Genomic DNA, 18,419 nt, shown 5'->3' with positions numbered 1-18,419 from the left:
GTGAGTATCAAAGGAACAAGTGGTATTGGAACATAGTATGCCCCATAAAATAACTCAACAAATGATAGCGGGTAGAAATGTCTTACATATTTCCCTCCAACTCTGCCTTAGAAGGGGGCCAGAATGATCTTGTGTGGGCGCTATTCTGCTTCTTCCTCTAGGTACCCTTGACCTATGACGCAGGAGTGACAGGAAACGATATGATAGGCCAATCATATTAAAACATACTTTCCATCGATGTCATTTTCAGTGATCTGATAGTATAAAATTAAAGGTGACCCTTGATTATTAAACACACTCTTGAGCTATGAAGCGTTCTTATCTCAAAGTTGTATGATATTGAAGGCACATGAAATTTAAAAATATTCATCCATTTTCCAGGAGCGCATTGCCTTTATCCTACATTTGATTAACTATTGTGTCTTAAAAAATAAATACATATGAGTTGAATAAAGGACAGAGGAAGCAAAAGTGAAAACACACCATGGGTTTGAGCTGGGACAGAGATGAGGCAAAGCTGTGGGCACGTCTGCCTGTGGTCAGGGGGACCAGGCACGGGCCAGAAGGCGAAGAAGCCGGGGGGCAGTGAGAAGGAGCAAAGCAAAGGAATCGTGTTCTGAGATAGCACCTGACATGTAATTATCGGATACGTGAATGAACCAAAGGAGTTAGGCTAGCTCAATAAGCCCCGTGTATAATGTTTCCATGTGTCAACACTTACTTTGGGCCAGGAAGTCATTACATCCATTATTTCTTTAATTTTTATCCCCTCACTTTAGAGGAGATTATCACTGGAAATGTTAATCACCCTTCTGAATTTATACACTAAGTCGAAGATTTAGGATTATAGTCCCTTAGAGGTCGGATTGTAGTCTGTTTTTTGTTTGTTTGTTTGTTGTTTTGTTTTGTTTTTAAGAGAGAGAAAGAGCATGACAAGCACACAAGGTGGGGGACTGGGTGGGGGTAGGGCAGAGGGGGAGCGGAGAAAGACTCCCAAGGAGCCTCCATGCCCAGCGCAGAGCTGATGTGGGGCTTGATTTTGGGACCCTTACTGAGCAGAAATCAAGAGTCGATCCCTTCACCAACTGAGCCAGCCAGGCATTCCAAGTCTGTGTTCTTAACCATGGGTGAGAGAGTCTCTGATGGTAATATTTTCTATGATAGATTGTTGGTTCTAAGTATTCATAGGTTTTTTGGGGGCCTTGCGGTCTCTGCTTGCGGCTACTCAACTCTGCATGAAAGCTGCAGCAGACCGCATGTAAATGAGGATGTCTGTGTTCTAATAAAACTTTATTTGCAAAAATGGGCAGCAGGCTAGATTTGGCCTATGCAGCATAATGTAGAAATATTTCAAGGCAGTGTTTCTCAGATTATTTCTGGCAGAGCTCAGAGCTACTGTACAACATTATTTATATGCATCTGTATTATTTATTATTAATAACAGAGGTTCTCAGAAAATACTTCAATCCTTCTAGACTTGATGCACATTGATTTTTTTTATTTTGTATTTTATTTCATGAAAAGTAAAAAGCTCTGGTCCTGAACCATTAAAATGACTTCAAAATCTATTAATGTGTCATGATGCACATTTTGAAAAACAAAATATTATAAAGATTAAAAAAAAGAAAAAAACTCTGAATTATAGAAAATGCTTGTGGAGGATCCTGAATTATAGGAATTAACAATAATAAAAGGAACAGAATCTTGGATCTGGATGTGTCCTTAGAATTCCTAAAATAACTGCTTAGTCAATGAGCAATTGAATAAATTGAAAAAAAAAGAAAGCTCATCTCTTCACAGAGCGAGATATCACCTGTCATCTAAAGAAATGTATCCCTTTCAGTGACATTTTAGGTAGTTCTGACTAATGAACCTTCCTAGAATCTGCAAATCTGGCTCTTTTAAAAAAAAAAAAAAAGATTTTATTTATTTATTTATTTATTTATTTGAGAGAAAGAGCACAGAGGGAGAGTGTGAGGGAGAAACAGACTCCACACTGAGCAGGGGGCCCAATGCAGGGCTCGATCCCAGGACCCTGAGATCATAACCTTGACTGAGCCACCCAGGTGCCCTGCAAATCTGACTCTTTCATTCAAAATATACCTGTGGGGTTTCCTCTGTGTTTCGGGGAGTATTCTGGAGAAGTTAGGTGACAAGAACGGCCGAAGTCACCATGTGTGGGAGAGGTGGTGTGGACTGATGGGTGCCACACTGGGGAAGCAGCATGCACTGTAAAAGCAAAGAGACAGGCGTCTAAACCAGGTTTAATTCCTTGTACACGGGCCCGTGTCTTTTAATAGGCTTTTTCTAAAATTAGATCAGAAAAAGGGATAAAATATTATTTTTAGCTTTCCTTGTAGGAATCCTGTAAGCACAAAACAACAGACTAAACGGGCCACCATAGATAGCCCTCTCTTTACCGTGGTGAACAAATATCCCAGAGTTAAATGTAATACTCTCACGTGGAAATTTAATTACCCCGGGTATCATGTCCATCTGTCTCTCTGCACCATGATATTTATGTATTTGCATATTTGACCCCATACATGTAGCTGTTTTAAATTTTTTTATTATAATTAGTACATGTATATAATTGTTAACTGTCACACACACACAGGCACACACACGTGTGTGAGTGTGAGTGTGTGTCTGTGTGTGCATGTATAATTCTGATTTCAGAAAGTTATTATGCTTCTCGGGGCGCCTGGGTGGCACAGCGGTTAAGCGTCTGCCTTTGGCTCAAGGCGTGATCCTGGCATTATGGGATCAAGCCCCACATCAGGCTCCTCCGCTAGGAGCCTGCTTCTTCCTCTCCCACTCCCCCTGCTTGTGTTCCCTCTTTCGCTGGCTGTCTCTATCTCTGTCAAATAAATAAATAAAATCTTAAAAAAAGAAGTAAGTTATTATGCTTCTCTATCCTTTTGCTGTGTTCTAAATCAAATTGTACTGTGGGACCTGCACACTGTAAACTTATTTTTCTCTGAGACGGTGTTTGGAGTCTAAGGTCTGATGAGGGCTGGGTTTTGAGAGGAGAACTGGTACTGACCTTAGCTGAAGGCTGCAGGCCAGCAGTAGCTGCTCATTAGTCTGACCGCACTCGGCTTTGATCTCCAGAACCTTCATGGGAAAGCACTTCATAGGTAACCTTCCTATTTCCTTCTCGGTTCATTAATTGGAACCATAACCTTATCCATTCCGGCATGGAGTTTTTACCGTGCACTGTCTAGACGAGCTGTTCAGCCCATAAATCCAATAAAGTCATTTCCCGAAGTGGAGAGATTTCATCCACGGAACCACAGAGGCTCGCAGCAAAGGTGCCTGGTGCTCTCAGTCAGGGTCTGATAGAAACATGGATCTTGCTTGTCGTTTTCCTAAGGAATTTTCAAGGAAGGGAAGAAAAGCTGGTTGGGGCTATCTCATTTCTCACAGGGGACTTGGCTGTTAAGGACTCACACTCATCCCAACCCCTCCTTGTTATATTTAAAAACAATGCCAGGGTGCTTCTGATGAGTGCTTTTCCGCTTGGAAGGCGGTCACATGGCCATCATTTCATTTGGGCATCAAAAACAATACTTTGGTCAATATTAGTCTAAGTTGGGACACCTGGGTGGCTCAATCAGTTAGCCGAAGCATCTGCCTTAGGCTCAGGTCATGATCCCAGAGTCCTGGGATTGAGTCCCGCATCAGGCTCTCTGCTCTGCAGGGAGCCAGCTTCTCCCTCTGCCTGCCTCTCCCCCTGCTTGTGTGTGCTCTCTCTCTCTCTCTCTGACAAATAAATAAATAAGATCTTTAAAAAATATATTAGTCTAAGTTCCCTTGCATGGATTGAGATTAGGAGATACTTTATTGGCTTTGCCTAAGACCACACCATTCTTCGCTATCTGAAGTTTCTGCTCTATGTGAAGCCACACAAAGTAATCACGATTCAGAATCTAATGAATCATATTTCAGAATTTTTGTCCAAGTTCATTGTAAAACTGAATCTGATTCTAATTCATTTCATCCCTAAAATAACTGGGGGAAACAATTAATAACAGTAACAGCTACCCTTCTTTGAGTGTCTACTGTAACCCCCAAGCTAAAAAGTGTCTCCATTTTCCAGGTAAGGAAAATGAAGTCACTCAGCTCATCAGTAAAAGAATGAGTATTGGGGACTAATTCTGTTGGCTTCCAAAGCCCGTGTCTCCTTCCTGGGGCTTCCTGTTCAGTATTGCATGTGACAGACAGTACTGATACCCTTTTCTGGGACAGATGCTGTGTGAGCACAGGCAAAAACCCTGGAAGATGGGCCAGAGTCTGTCCTGGGAGAGAATTTCAGGATTTCAGGCAGAAATGTGAATGCTTTGAAGCAAGCAAGAAAACAACATTCCTGAAGGACTGCAGAAGGGGATGGCAAAGCCACCGTGTAGATGAACCAGAGAAAGCGGTATACACTGGGGTGGAGGGCGGGAAATAGAACAGACTCATCAGGCAGAGCCTACAGGTCTCAAAAGTGTTCTACACTAAGATGAACTTACTGGAAGGATTTAAGAAAATAAATGACATATAATGCAATGCCACAATTCTTACTTGAAATTCTCTTTTGTTTATGGATTCCAAGGTTATTAATTTAAAGAAAGATCAGAGTCTTGCTATGCTTAATCGGTTCTGTGAATTAGAAAAGATTTGTTCCTGCCCTTGGACAGGTGACGGCCTAGGAGAGAATCAGGACTAGGTAGAAGGAATCTTTTCTCTCCCCCCATCTATATTGAGAAAGGCAATGTTACTTAGGAAAGTTGTAATGTGAGGGCAGGCAAGGGAGAGAGTAGAGCAGGACCACCTCTACTGTAAGGGCATTTCTAGAAAGAAAGCTTTAGCTCATTTTTCCTAATTCACGTATAGAGTTTAGAAGCTCAGAGAGTGGAGTTGAATTAGAACTTTTAGAATGTAAAAGCTAGTGGATGTGTGTATTTGCTTACCAAAAATTTTTAAAAGTCTATTCAAGGGTCACCTGGGTGACTCAGTTGGTTAAGCTGTCTCTTGATTTCAGCTCAGGTCATGATCTTGGGGTCATAAGATGGAGCCTTGTGTGGGCTCCATTCTCAGTGGGGAGTCTGCTGGAGATTCTCTCCCTCTGCACCTCCCCACCCCACTCGCTCTCTCTCTCAAATAATAAATAAATAAATCTTTTTAAAAGGACTATTAAAATGGTTAGTTTTCCCAAATTTAAGTTTCTGAACCTTACACAGTTACCTTTTCTAACCCAAGCCCAATTGCAACGCCCCTGGTGTCTGGACTATACAGGGATAGGGTATGTGTCCAAGTAGAATCTAGAAGATGTGGCCCAGAGATCGCTTGGAGGACTTGATTTATTTAGTATTCACAGGAGCTTGTTTCATAGCAGATAACTCCATCCCTCCGCTACAGCTGCTGCTGTTTTTTTAGGGAAGAGGAGGAATCCATTCAGCAGCTGCTCTGCCTAGTGAAGTTAGCTCTGGAAGCTGGTTAGTTGTCCCTGGTCTCCACGGGGCATAGAAATATGAGCCAGCATGTGGTTGTCACCTTTGAACTCAAAGATAAGAGTGTGATTCTGAAGATAATACTGGATAATACTGGCCTTATTCTATTTTTAATTACATGACCGAGTCCTGCTCCAGGATTATAGACATTCCAAGAGACAAGACTATCATCATCATGACTGCTTCCCCTTCTCCTGCTCCCAGGTCTCAGCTGGTCTGGGGGAAAGTCTGGGGAAGGACAGGGCATTGCCTTCTATACTTCCTACAAAATGCAAACCCTGAAGCCAGAGAAAGCAATCTTGGAGATCAAGTTTGAATATTTGATGAAAGCATCAGATATTTGAAAATAAGCCATCACAGTGAAGAGGCTGGGAAGAGAGAAAATTCTGAGATGATCTGGCATCTCAAAAGCCAAGAGCTCAAGACCAGAGAAAGGTTGACGAACAGCATGAGGAGATGAACCCTCTTGTACGCACGTGAGGTCTGGGGTCTAGGGGATCAGGGGCAAGGCTATCCTCTACTCTCAAAGCTCTTGTCATACCCGTGGAAAGGCTGTTGTGCCCTCTAAACATTGCTTTCAGTCCCCAAATTGGTGTTTACCTAACTATGTCACTTCTTCAAAACTTTTACATGTGGTCTTATTTAAATTCATGACAAACCTATGAAATAGACAGTATTTTATTTCTAATTTACATACGAGAAACTTGGAACAGAGGTACTAAGTTTCTTGCTCAAGGTCACACAGTCTGCGTAGTGGATTCAGTACCCAAACTTACCCATCTGATCCCAGAGCCCAGCTTCTCAACATCCCTCTGGATGAATTTGTGGAAAATGGCAAAAGATAAATGATAATAGTAGTCCTTGGTATTAAAATATTATTTTCCATACTTAGAATTACAATTGGGTATTTTTTTAATATCTTCTGTTTTCCTCATCTTATTCATGTTGTCCATTATACCCTTGAGCATTTGGGGAATATTTATAATAGCTGCTTCCTGAAAATCCCATCATCTCTGTGTTCTGAGTTACATTTTCCTAATTCTTTTACTGTCTAGTAACTTTTGATTGGGTGCAGCCATTGCCCATTTTATGTTGTGAAGCATTTTGATGCATTCCTTTAAAGAGTGTTGGACGTTTACTTCCAGGAAGCTAAGGTATTTGTGAATTCATTTGATCCTTTGAATTCTTCTCTAGACTGTTTCAAGGCAGGTCAAGATTCACCCTGCCTGTGGCGCTGTTTGAGCCACAATCAGGTCATTCTGGGGTCTCTGTGGAAAGTCCCATATATTCAAGGAGTCTTTGTACTCTAGCTGGAAGGAATGCCAATAATTTCCAACCTGTGTCAACAATGGGAACTGTCAATCTTATAGCTCCCTATCTTCCATTTTCTCTCTACAAATGCACACGTTGGTGCTTACCAGAGACCTAAAGGGGTCTTGTTGAATCCACAGATCTTAGCTGTCCTGGTCTCTTCAAACTTTCATCTGTTTCCTCAACTCAGCAAGATGGCTGTCATTTATTTCAATTTTCCCTTCTGTGCCAAGGTTGTTGTGTTACTAGGAAGGGTAGAAAGCTTGGGTGATGGTTGGGTTCTCCTTGCTTGTGTTTCCTTTCTGAGGGATTGCAGTCCTCTGCTGCAGTTGTCCAATATGTGACTACATGTGTTTCTCACATTGTCTTGTCCTGTTTTCAGGTTGTGTTTTATAGGATTATAATTCTGGACCATCTTACTTCCTCATAGGAAGGAGCAGAAATCCATTAATATTATGAATTTCTCATGAGGCAGTACTTGCAATATCTCCTAGAGGGTGTTAAGCCCCTGGGGAAGGGGCAGGGAGTATACAGTAGAGGTACTAACCCAGTCTGGAAAGGTCGAAGTAGGCAAGGAAGACTTCTTGGAAGAGGTGGGGCTTGAGCTGGGTCCCAAAAGCCAGGCGAGTTTTCAAATATTAACACACTTTTAGTTTAATTAGCATGCTAAATTTAAAGAGAGCATAAATGAGTGACTGAAATGGCTTGACTTAATGAAGCCTTAATAATAGCCCTAATTCAGTTTATTCGACATCTATCACTCATAGATGAATAGCTAATGCCTTTTCTAATAAAACAGTCATAATAAAATAAAGCAAGCCATAAAATATATTACTTTTATTCTCTTAATCACATACTTTCTAAGTGAGGATACTGAGTCCATTAGAGTAGCTCTACAAAATGCTTCTTCCCCCTTTTTTAAATTTCAGAATTGAGTTTACTTGATGCTACACCAGGAACATTTCAATGCTATTTTCTTATCCTCCCGATAATTAAATGAAAACTGATTCTAATTATAACTCCACACATTATGTTCTGGAAAGTGAGTCTCCTTAGAGCTGGAGAAAACTGACCAAGTAACCTGGATTTTGATCCTGCCACCAAACTCCCTTCTTTGGAAGGTCTCATGCCTGAGACCAGCAGAACACACAGCAGGTGACCTGTGCCTCTGCCTGGATACAGAGGACACTTCCCTCAGTTCTACTGACAACAGCTAAGACATGGCAGCATTTTCAAGAAGCATCAACAAAACATGGCATTGCCACAGGAAATAGAAACGATACAAACCCATTCAGTTTCCCCAATAGCTTTCTCATCCTACCATGGCCGAGTGTCTGTTAGTCTTGGGGCTTCCATGCTGTGCACAGCATCTTCCCTGTGTCTTGCCTTGAGCTCGTAACAACTCTGAGACTGTGTCCACACGGTTCTCTGAACAAGCCTGTGCTCAGTCACCTGAAAATGGCACTTGCGAAGCCTGGTCTCTTTGGCATCCAGGCTGAAGGAGGGAAGGAAATTAAATTTCCAGACCACCTGTAACACATCAGGCTCTGTGCTAGACATCCGAAAATATCAGTATCCTTTACAGTGTCTTTAACTAAACTTAGCCTTTAATTAAACTCTGAGGGGATTTCTCATCTTATTTTCCATTACTGAGGTAAAGTGAAGTGAGTTGCCTAATGTCACACAGTAAGTGAAAGGCCCATCTCGATTTTGGTCTCAGCTGATTCACACACACACACACACACACACACACACACACACACACACACACACATGCTCTGCCAGTGTGCAGGCAGTAACCATGCTTCTGGCCAGCGTGCTTTCTGCCCCCTCTGGCTTCCGCTGGGAAGAACAAGCCTATTTTTTCACTAACTTATTCAGTAAATACTGATTGGGGACTTCAAGGGGCTTTGCATGAGGCCACCTTCCTCAGGAAGCATAGTGTGTAATCCCCAAGCTCTGCCCTGCAAAGTCGCACAAAGGAGTGTGAAATCCAGAAAAGGAAATCGTTACTAACCATAGTGTGAGAGCGGTGTTCCGGTGAAAACCAGGGTCAGATAGGATGGGAGCTGAAAGGAGTGAAAGTTAACCCAGCCCAGCTTACAGATGTGGTGAAGGCAGTAGACAGACCCTCTGTGGAAGTTACGCTGAGACCATAACTTAAAAAAACCCAAACAAAAAAACAAAAACAAAAACAAAAAAACCAGAGCCTTCCAGATACATGGGGATGAGAAGGTTCTCAGAACAAGATGGGCCCATCACAGAGGACAGATGGACGCTGCTGTTTGGAAACTGTGGTACATATTAGAGGAGCTCAGTTATTAGAACAGAGTTATAATGAGGGTGGGTGGGTAGTGAGATGGGGACTAAGTATGGGAGATGCCTGGACTGATTTGCATCTCATTCTTTGCTTTCAGCATTTGTTGCAAAGTGCTTTCCACCCTTTTCTGCAATTTGTCCACCTGTCGAGCTTCATGTTTCCAGAATTCTTTAAATTCTAAAGCACTCACTCCTTTGCCCATGTTTCTACGATATGTTACAGGTGCCTCTGGTTTTGTCCTTATCCCCAGTACAACAATTTGTCTGCACCTGTCCAGAGCCCCTCCAGACTGAGTGCTATTCAGGAAAGGGAAGATGGTATCCTCTTTAATTATTCCCAGACCGAGGGGAGTCATAGTGCTAGGCATGGGGTGGGCACTCAATGGATGCTTGTTCTGTGCACCAATAAACTGACTTTCCTGCGTGCAATGAGAAAAATACAATGATACATTTGCATTCTTCCTCCAGACCCTTAGAATTATCTATTCTCTTTACAGGTTGTTAAAGTACTTCTTCGTGCCTCACCCTCTCACCCTGTCTTTCCCTCCAGCAAGTATTCTTAGGACAGTTGTTTCTTAGTGAATTTGTTTTAACCACATCCAATTTTTCTATTATCTGCCTGGGTTTCTCACCCCTCAAAGTCCATTTGTATTACATCTCTATTCACTCTGTTGCTCGCTACATCTTCCAATTTAGTGTAATTTGTGAATTTCATTAACATGCTATTTACTCTCAGTTTGAAATCTCATGTACTCTTTCGTGTAGCTTATCACCAAAAGTAAAGTAGATGCCTACTAAATTAAATGTGCCAAAGGTATTTAATTTGGAAGGGTTACGAATACAAAGGGAGAAAAATAATAGAGGAGGACTGAATAGATTTGGAAGGGAAAAAAAAAAGCTCAGAGATGCTTCTAAAGAGTTACTCCTCATGGACAAATATGCTCGAGGAAAAAAGATAAAATATATGTGCATTGAGGGTGTGAAGTAATTGGAAAATAGTCATTTAGAGGAAAATGGTAGAAGTGTCCATAGATAATGAGGAACTTACATTAACAAAAAAGTAATAACGTATATACTAGAACAGTAGAGTTTTGGAGCTGAAAGCCACTCAGGGGATTATTAAATGTTTCCTTCTCTTTCTACGGACAAGAATAAGCCCTGAGGGACTTGCTGAAGGGCTCACCCCAAATGGTTGCTGAGCAAATCCTAGAAGCCAGGTTTTCTGTTTCTTAATTAGCTGTTCTTTCCTCTGAAGCACCAGCTTTACACATGCAAGCCCTTCTGGCTTATAAATGATGGGCACATAAGTCATTTTGATTTGTATGATATACTTGTAAAATTAGGCAGAATAGTTATTTTCCTCATTCGACACATTAAAAAAATGTGAGGCTCAGAGAGGCAGCGACCAGTGGAAGGACAGACTCCTGGTTCGTGACAAGGTCAGGTCTGAAGCTCTTTTTTTTTTTTTTTTTTTTGTAATTCCAAAATTGGCATTCTTGCAAATTTACCATGCTAACCTTGACATAGTATGAACATCAAGTTATATTTGAAAGGAACATGAGCTCTAACAACTCATCTTAGGCCTAAAAGGTAAAGCAATGTAGTGGCTGCTGAAATGACAAAAAAATGAATTTTAGAAATACGGCCATGGATGTGCAGCCTGGAGGGTGGACAGAACTCACCCTGGGTTCAGACAACCCAGAGATGCAATCTAGCTTTGATGTTTCCTGCCCACGTTGACTGTGTGAGTGAGACAATCAGCCTAAAGCCATTCCCATCTAAGCTGTAAATGTGTCACTCAGGTATGGCTACTTGTGATGATTGTACTTGGCTGAGGCCATAAAATATCATTGGCCTGTTTCCTGATCTTCATCTGTGAGGCGGAACGGGTACCAGGAAGCCATGCCCTGCCTTCCAGGCCTTGGCTTCTCACATTTCTATGTAAGCATCAGATTCTGGGAACCAGAATACCAGGTCAATAGCATTGACACATAGATCTGAGTTTCTAGAATAGCTACTGAAACAGCTGACAGAGGGGAAGATTCCCAAAGTGAGGTGGAGAAAAATAAAGATGGGGTGTGTCAGCATCGATCAGAAATGGGTAATGTTTTGAAATATTCTTCGCTTTAGGCTGGACATCAGCACTATTTGATTTTTCACAGCACTTTATAAAATTGTGCATTCGATGCAAATCCAACAATACTTCTTACAGATATGATCGCCACCAAATTTAAAACATGCGTTTTTGTATAAAGTGTGTCCATATTCAGAAGTGGATACTCGGAAGTGGACTTGAAACCTGCCCCCACATACATTGCTAATCATACAGTGATTGTATAAGTATTTATATGAGAATTCTGGTAGAAATATTTGAAAAAAACAGCACTTGATTTGCATTAGAAGAGTACCTGAAGATTCTTGTCCAATTTCCTGCTGTTCTTATTAGCTGTGTTACTTTAAGCTGATCACTTAATTTTTATGAACCCATTTTATCAACTTCAAAGGAAAGGAGTAACATTTGCTTTAATCCAACAGAGAGTGGTCGTAAGTATTAGTATAATTTGAGAATGTGAAAGTAGATTCTAAATCTGAAAGCTTCTCAAAGTGCCCAAGACAGGGCTAAACTATACCTCCATGGGATTAAGGTAAGAGTAACTATCTCAGAGATCCGATACTCGGGGTGGGAAAGAAAGGTAGAGATTTACAGGCAGTACTTATTCTCTAAGTGAGGTTTCTGATAAAGTTCTGGTTCCCCTGGGTTTTTTTCCAGTTCAACCAGCTTCCAACCAATAACCACAAGGGACAACAGGGTTTTGTCATATCACAAGAAAATGGCCAAGGACAGGTTTATTTCAGGACTGCAAATAATCCCAATTCTCCAAAGGGAAAACTGGAGTCAAAACGTGGAGCCAAAGTGGAAGAATTTTGGTCATAGAACCTATAGGAGAACTAGCGTCTCTGGCACATGGGCGCACGGGGCAGTCTGCATGTGACAAAGCCCTGCGGCCCCTCGTGGAAATCGAGATGAGCTCCAATGTTTATCTCTGTGCTGCTGGCCAGTCTGATCATGGAGTCCAAATCAGATCAGCTGGGGAAGGTACAGGCTGTGGACTTACCCTGAGAGGAAGTAAAAGGTAATTTGGGGAAGATGAACGAATGCCCAAAGTGAAAAAAATCAAGTGACTATCCCAGAGCCGTAGAATTGGGAGATTCAATGGTCAAGGGCACAGTACCCACCGGAGCAGCATGGTTTGTGGGGGCTTGTTCAGCATGGCTGGACGTGAGGGAGTCCGTGCCCAGGCTACGCCCCTCTGTGGGTTCTGGCTGTTTGGGATGCGGGCAGTGGGGAAGACAGAAGGATGCCCTTCCCCAATGATACCCACATCCTAATTGCTGGAACCTGTGAATGTGGCCATACCTTACAGTACAAAAGGAAGCTTGCAGATGTGATTACGCTGACAATCTTGAGATGGGGAGATTATCCTGGATTCGGTCCAGAGTAATCACAAGACTCCTTAGAGCAGTAAGGGTCAGAGCAGACTATGTGACAACAAAGCAGAGGTTGGCTGATGTGGCCAGGAGCCAAGGAATGTGGGAAACCTCTAGAAGCTGGAAAAGTCAAAGAACAGATTCTTCCCTAAAGCTTCCAGAAGGAATGTACTCCTGCCAACAACCTGATTTTGGTCTTATAGGACACTTTTCAAATTTCTGACCTCCGAAACTGTAAGAGAATAAATAAATGTATGTTGTTTTAAGCTGTTAAGTCTGTGATAATTTGTTATAGGAACGATAGAAGAGTAATACAGGCAGATCACCCAGTTTTAGGCTGGCTTGGGGATTTGGAAGATCTCTCTGTAGGTTCTTAGCAGATTTGAGGAGAGGCAGGAGGGGCTTATTGGGGGAGGGGAAGGTAAGGTCATGCAAGAATAACTTTTAATAAGGCCACCTTGAAGGATATTTTGGCAACCTTACTCTATATTTATAAAATCTTAAATCCCTCATTCTCTGAATATTCCTATTCATCTGAACATATATAAAAAAGTTGTTGACCTTCTAATTAAAACTATTTCAATTTTGCCACAGGTAAATATCAGAGATTGGTGTGGAAAACCAAATAAAGTGGGAGTTGCTATCAAATATTTGAACCATAATGATTGCAGAAAAAAAAAAAAAGTTAAAAAACCTTGCAAGTCAAACAGAATACTTTCTCCTTACTAGGAAAAAAGTGCTATTTCATCAAAAAATGCCATATTAGGATTTTTTATTATTGTTTAAATCCCATACAACTTCTAATAACAAGAGCAAACAGTATATTCCACCAATCTGTATTTTTCCTCTGTGGTGGAGTGCGTAAAAGGGTATCTTGTAGCTGGTGACTAATCATCACTATCACTATCCAGTTTCTTAGGGTTTTCGGCCAAGTTCACAAATTTTTTTCTGTTCCTGAAGGCTTTTCCCACCCATGGGAGTGAATGTCATAGTCATGTCTATGCTATTATAATATGAGCTCTGTGTATGAATACCAGGAGCAGGGGCGGATATCTGACCTCAGATTGGCTTGAGACTCTCTCCCTTGAATCTGGAATCTTTCTCTCTGGAATCTGGGACCCTGACTTGTTGATGCTTTCCACCTGTGAGTTAATAAAGAATATTTAAAAACTAAAGTTTCTGTTTGTGATCAAATCGCGAACTACATGCTCTCATATGCTGCTGGTGCAACTGTCAACAAGAACAGAATTTCTGGAGAAAAACCTTGCAATACAGCAAGTGCTATACTAAAGGAAATGACTGTATAGTCCAGTAATTTCTCTTCTGTGAGTTAATACAGAAGAAACACCTGGGGATGTTCACAAAGTTTAAACAATAATATTCACGGTAGCATTATTTATAAGTCTAACAATTTAGAAATAACCAAAATGCCTAATAAAAAGTGACTAGTATTATATATGCTGATGCTTCCGTAAGATAATATAAGCTGTTATAATTGTGATTTTGCAATAAGTATTCTTTAGGATGTTTGAAAAGTTTCACAACATAAGTCAAAAACCAGGATATAAAATTATACTTACTATGAGACCCCAACTGTAGAAAACAATATATATGTATGACTAGGAAAAAGTTCACAGTGATTATCTAGTGGAATCTCTGTTAATTTTCATTTTTTTAAATATCCTTCCATACTTTGCAAATTAGCTACAATTAAGATGTACCACCAGTCAGAAACCAGGACAGGATTCTCTTCCTCAGACTTCATTTCTGATCAGTTTAACTCCTACATTGCTTTTTAATTCATTGATTCCTCCCTGTCTGCATGCTAACACTCAAACACAAGCTTCTGTCACCTTCTTCTCCATTGCCTGAGCCCCCTAAGTGGTCTATCACCAACCACTCTTTTCAGTTTGTTATATAAACTTTGGCCAGAGTAATAGTAAAACATAAATTGCATCATGCAAACCCTCATTTTAAAAACCTCTAATAGCTTTCCCTAAAACTTGGAATAAATAACAAATGTTTTCCCTGCTTCTCAGTCCCGCATGATCTCACTCCTACCTGCTTTCTGTTCATCTCTGACAACTCCCCTGCAGAATTCTCCAGGCTTCTGTTCTTCAGTCAATATGGCTGTGATCTTTAGAGCCATCGACTTCTCATGTCCTGCCTGACATTGGGAATTTGGCTTCAAATCACATCATGTTTTTTTTAAGATTTTCTTTATTTATTTAAGAAAGAGAGAGAGCATGCACAGAGGGAGAGAAAGTGGGAGAAACAGATTCCCTGCTGAGCAGGGAGCTGGACGTGGGGCTCAATTCCAGGACCCTGAGATCGTGATCTGAGCCAAAGGCAGACACTTAACTGACTGAGCCACCCGGGTGCCCCCAAATCACATCTTCAAAGCCTTCTGGGTTATTCTGGTTTCTCCACTTAATATCCTTGCATGATGTTGCATAATTCTCCCTCCTGACAAACAGCACAATTCTACAAAATAACATTGTGTGAAGGTTTTGATAAATCTGTTTCCACTTGCTGATTTCCTAAAAATTCTTTCTTATTCTCTCCTGCGAGCCAAACCCTCCCTTTCTACCTCATTTGGATTGGTAACTCATTCCATACTTGGTCTGGCTTCCTCATTTGGGTTCTCCCACATAGAGCAGTCCTCTTATCACCCACTTTGGCTCTGCAAGTGCATCCCCCAGATAAATGATATGCAAGCCAACATCTTGCCCCCCCCCACATCATGCGCCCAGAATTGGGCCGAAAAATCTGGATCTTATCTCCCATGATGGGGATCATTTTTATAGGTTTACCTGGGTTTATTTCTTAATCACCTTCTTTTGATGGATGATTCATTCATAGACAGTGTGGTTCTGAACTGATACTGTCCAAGAATGCTATTTCCAGTCATTGCTCTTTGGATTTTATGAACTTTCACATGGTCCTGAGGTTTATTTGTATGTAACCTTGTTTTTCTTAGTAAGGTAGCTACTAAGTCTCTTTCTCTATAGAAACACTGTAACACTTAGTAGGTGCATATGCATAGTAAGAGCTCAATCCATGTTTACCAGAAGAAACTGGAGGTCAGAACTGCAGAAGTTATCCTGGGTGTGTCTTGGGGTATGTCAGTATCAGATAGCTATCATCGAGGTAGCTTGCTACTGCTTAACTCTTGCACTTGGAATTCTGTATGCTAGGATAGGCAGAGGGTGTCATTGCCTCCTTTGACAATCTGACATTAAGCTTACAAATTCACTTTCTCTGTAATATCTCTGCAAAAGCCTGGAAAATGATATTTCCTTTCTGCACTGGGAGAAATATTGATGGGAGTTAAATGACCAGCCTTGCAAAACATGTATTTAAGGGTTAGAAGAATGAGGACAATAAAAGCCAAACTAAATTTTAGTCCACCTAATTTAAGTATCTCTAATTCAACAGCATGACTATTTCATCTTAATGGTGCTATCTAGTGTAGTATTGTCGTTCTCTTGCCAAAAATTGATTAGATGAGCTCTTTGTAAAAATTATGATGACTGGGAAAATATGGGCAAGTTTAATTTCATCAGTTCAGAAAATATGATCTCCTTTCCTAATGGAGTGGAACATAAAAAGAGGAAATAGAGGGCTAAGTTAGTTGCAGTAATTAGGGAGCTGGCCAAGAAACTAGAGTTATGGCTACTTAAGACACATTTCCATGAAGTCTGGGCAAAGGAGGCCTCCATTTTACTCAGCTGATAGAAGGGATAGAGTGGGTACAAAATAGAACATTTTGACTGAAGCTTTGGTGTTTTGCTATTAAATGCAGATTCAGTGTTGTTGAAATCTCCACGTACTAATCTGAACCAGAGTTTTCTGTTCTCATTTTCAATGAGCGAATAGACCAAAGACCCTTTGAAACCTAAAGGTCACTAACAACCTTAGTTTACTCAATTTATAAACTATTTAATTGAGATCCATTAGATATCCCAGGGATTCTTTTTTTTTTTTTTTTAAAGATTTTATTTATTTATTTGACAGAGATAGAGACAGCCAGTGAGAGAGGGAACACAAGCAGGGGGAGCGGGAGAGGAAGAAGCAGGCTCACAGCAGAGGAGCCTGATGTGGGGCTCGATCCCATAACGCCGGGATCACGCCCTGAGCCGAAGGCAGACGCCTAACTGCTGTGCCACCCAGGCGCCCCAGATATCCCAGGGATTCTGAAAGACTACATGAAATGATGGAAAACCAGATTGGGGTAATAGTAAATGTTCCTATTAAATATTAATTTTCTCCATAACAAAGGTAATTCTGTTATTTACACAAATAAATAACAAAAGGGCAGAATAATAAATACAAAGTCATGGTAAGACTTGGGAGAGGAATTTCATTTTCTTGATGAGGTTCTGATCAAATTTAATAAGTTTTATAAAACAGGTGAAATTTGCCCTGAGAATGAAAACATTGCTTGCAATTGCAGAAACTCTAGCTTTTCAAAGAATTAGAAAATCAGAAGGGTTTAAGGACTCATTACCATACATCCTGAAGTATAAAGATGTCACCAAGTTCAAGTTCTAAAGTCTGGTCTTACACTTTTCAGAGACAAAATAATTTTATTTTAATTTTAAGTAATAATAACATCGTTAAATGTCATTTAAAATGGTCTATTATTACATTAGCTTGAAGTCATGTCATAATTGTGTGCATTTGTTTCTAGAGCATACTAAACGAAAGCATTAATGTATAACACGCACAATGGGTCTTATGTACAAGGGTTACTGAAAAAATGATTCCTGTTTTCTTTTTTTTTTTTTTTTTCTCCTGTTTTCTTAAATAGCGTAGAAGCTTTAACAATATGTTGTGGTCCGGACGCTGTTTATATCAGATTCCGTACTTGGTCAATGAGAAATCAAACAGGAAAGAAGATGATACACAGAGCAAACAGAGAAGATAGAACAGAAATGCCACGAGGGGGCCCCTGGGTGGCTCAGTTGACTAAGCATCTGCCTTCGGCTCAGGTCATGACCCCGGGTGCTGGGATCCAGCCCTGCATGGGGATCCGTGCTCATAGGGGAGTCTGCTTCTCCCTCTGCCCCCCCCACCCCTGCTGGTGCATGAGCTCTTTCTCTCAAATAAATAAATAAATAAAATCTTAAAAAAAAAGGAATGCCATCAAGGAGAAATGGTGCTTACATTGTAATTGGTCAATAACATATTCTGGGTATTGATATTGCTTATTGTAGTATCATCTATGTATAGCTTGTGTAAGTTACCCAAACTTGTATGTCCCCTCTAATGTTGAGTTTTCTCTTTAAGCAGGTCTGGATAACGTTATAATCTCAGTTACAGAGATGAAGCATCTCATTCTCAGGATATTACATAACTTCCCCAAGGCCACCCAGCGAATACACGAGCCACTCTTGTTTTTTTTTTTTTTTTTTTTTTTTCCTNTTTTTTTATTCCTAGCTATTAAGATTCATTAGTTTCTGTCATGTATGCCAAAACTTATAAAGTTTTTGAAAGAAAATTTAGGACAACGTCTGGGCAAAGCGGGAGTAGGTGAAAATTTTTAGATGGGATATAGAATGCAATCAGTATAAAATAACCAAGGATAAATTAGATTACATCTAAATTCACATCCTTAGTCCTATCAGAAGACATCATCGGGAAAATGAATTGGCAAGTCACAGACTGAGAGATTATTTACAATACATATATCTCACAAAAGGCTTATACCCATAGTATATGAAGAATTCTCATAATTCTATAGTAGAAAGACAAACAACCCACTAAAAGTGTAAAATATTGGAAGAGACAACTTTTGCA

Source organism: Ailuropoda melanoleuca, chromosome 9 (genome assembly GCF_002007445.2).
Source record: "Ailuropoda melanoleuca isolate Jingjing chromosome 9, ASM200744v2, whole genome shotgun sequence".
NCBI classification, from domain to species: Eukaryota; Metazoa; Chordata; class Mammalia; order Carnivora; family Ursidae; genus Ailuropoda; species Ailuropoda melanoleuca.
This window is presented reverse-complemented; position numbering follows the sequence as displayed.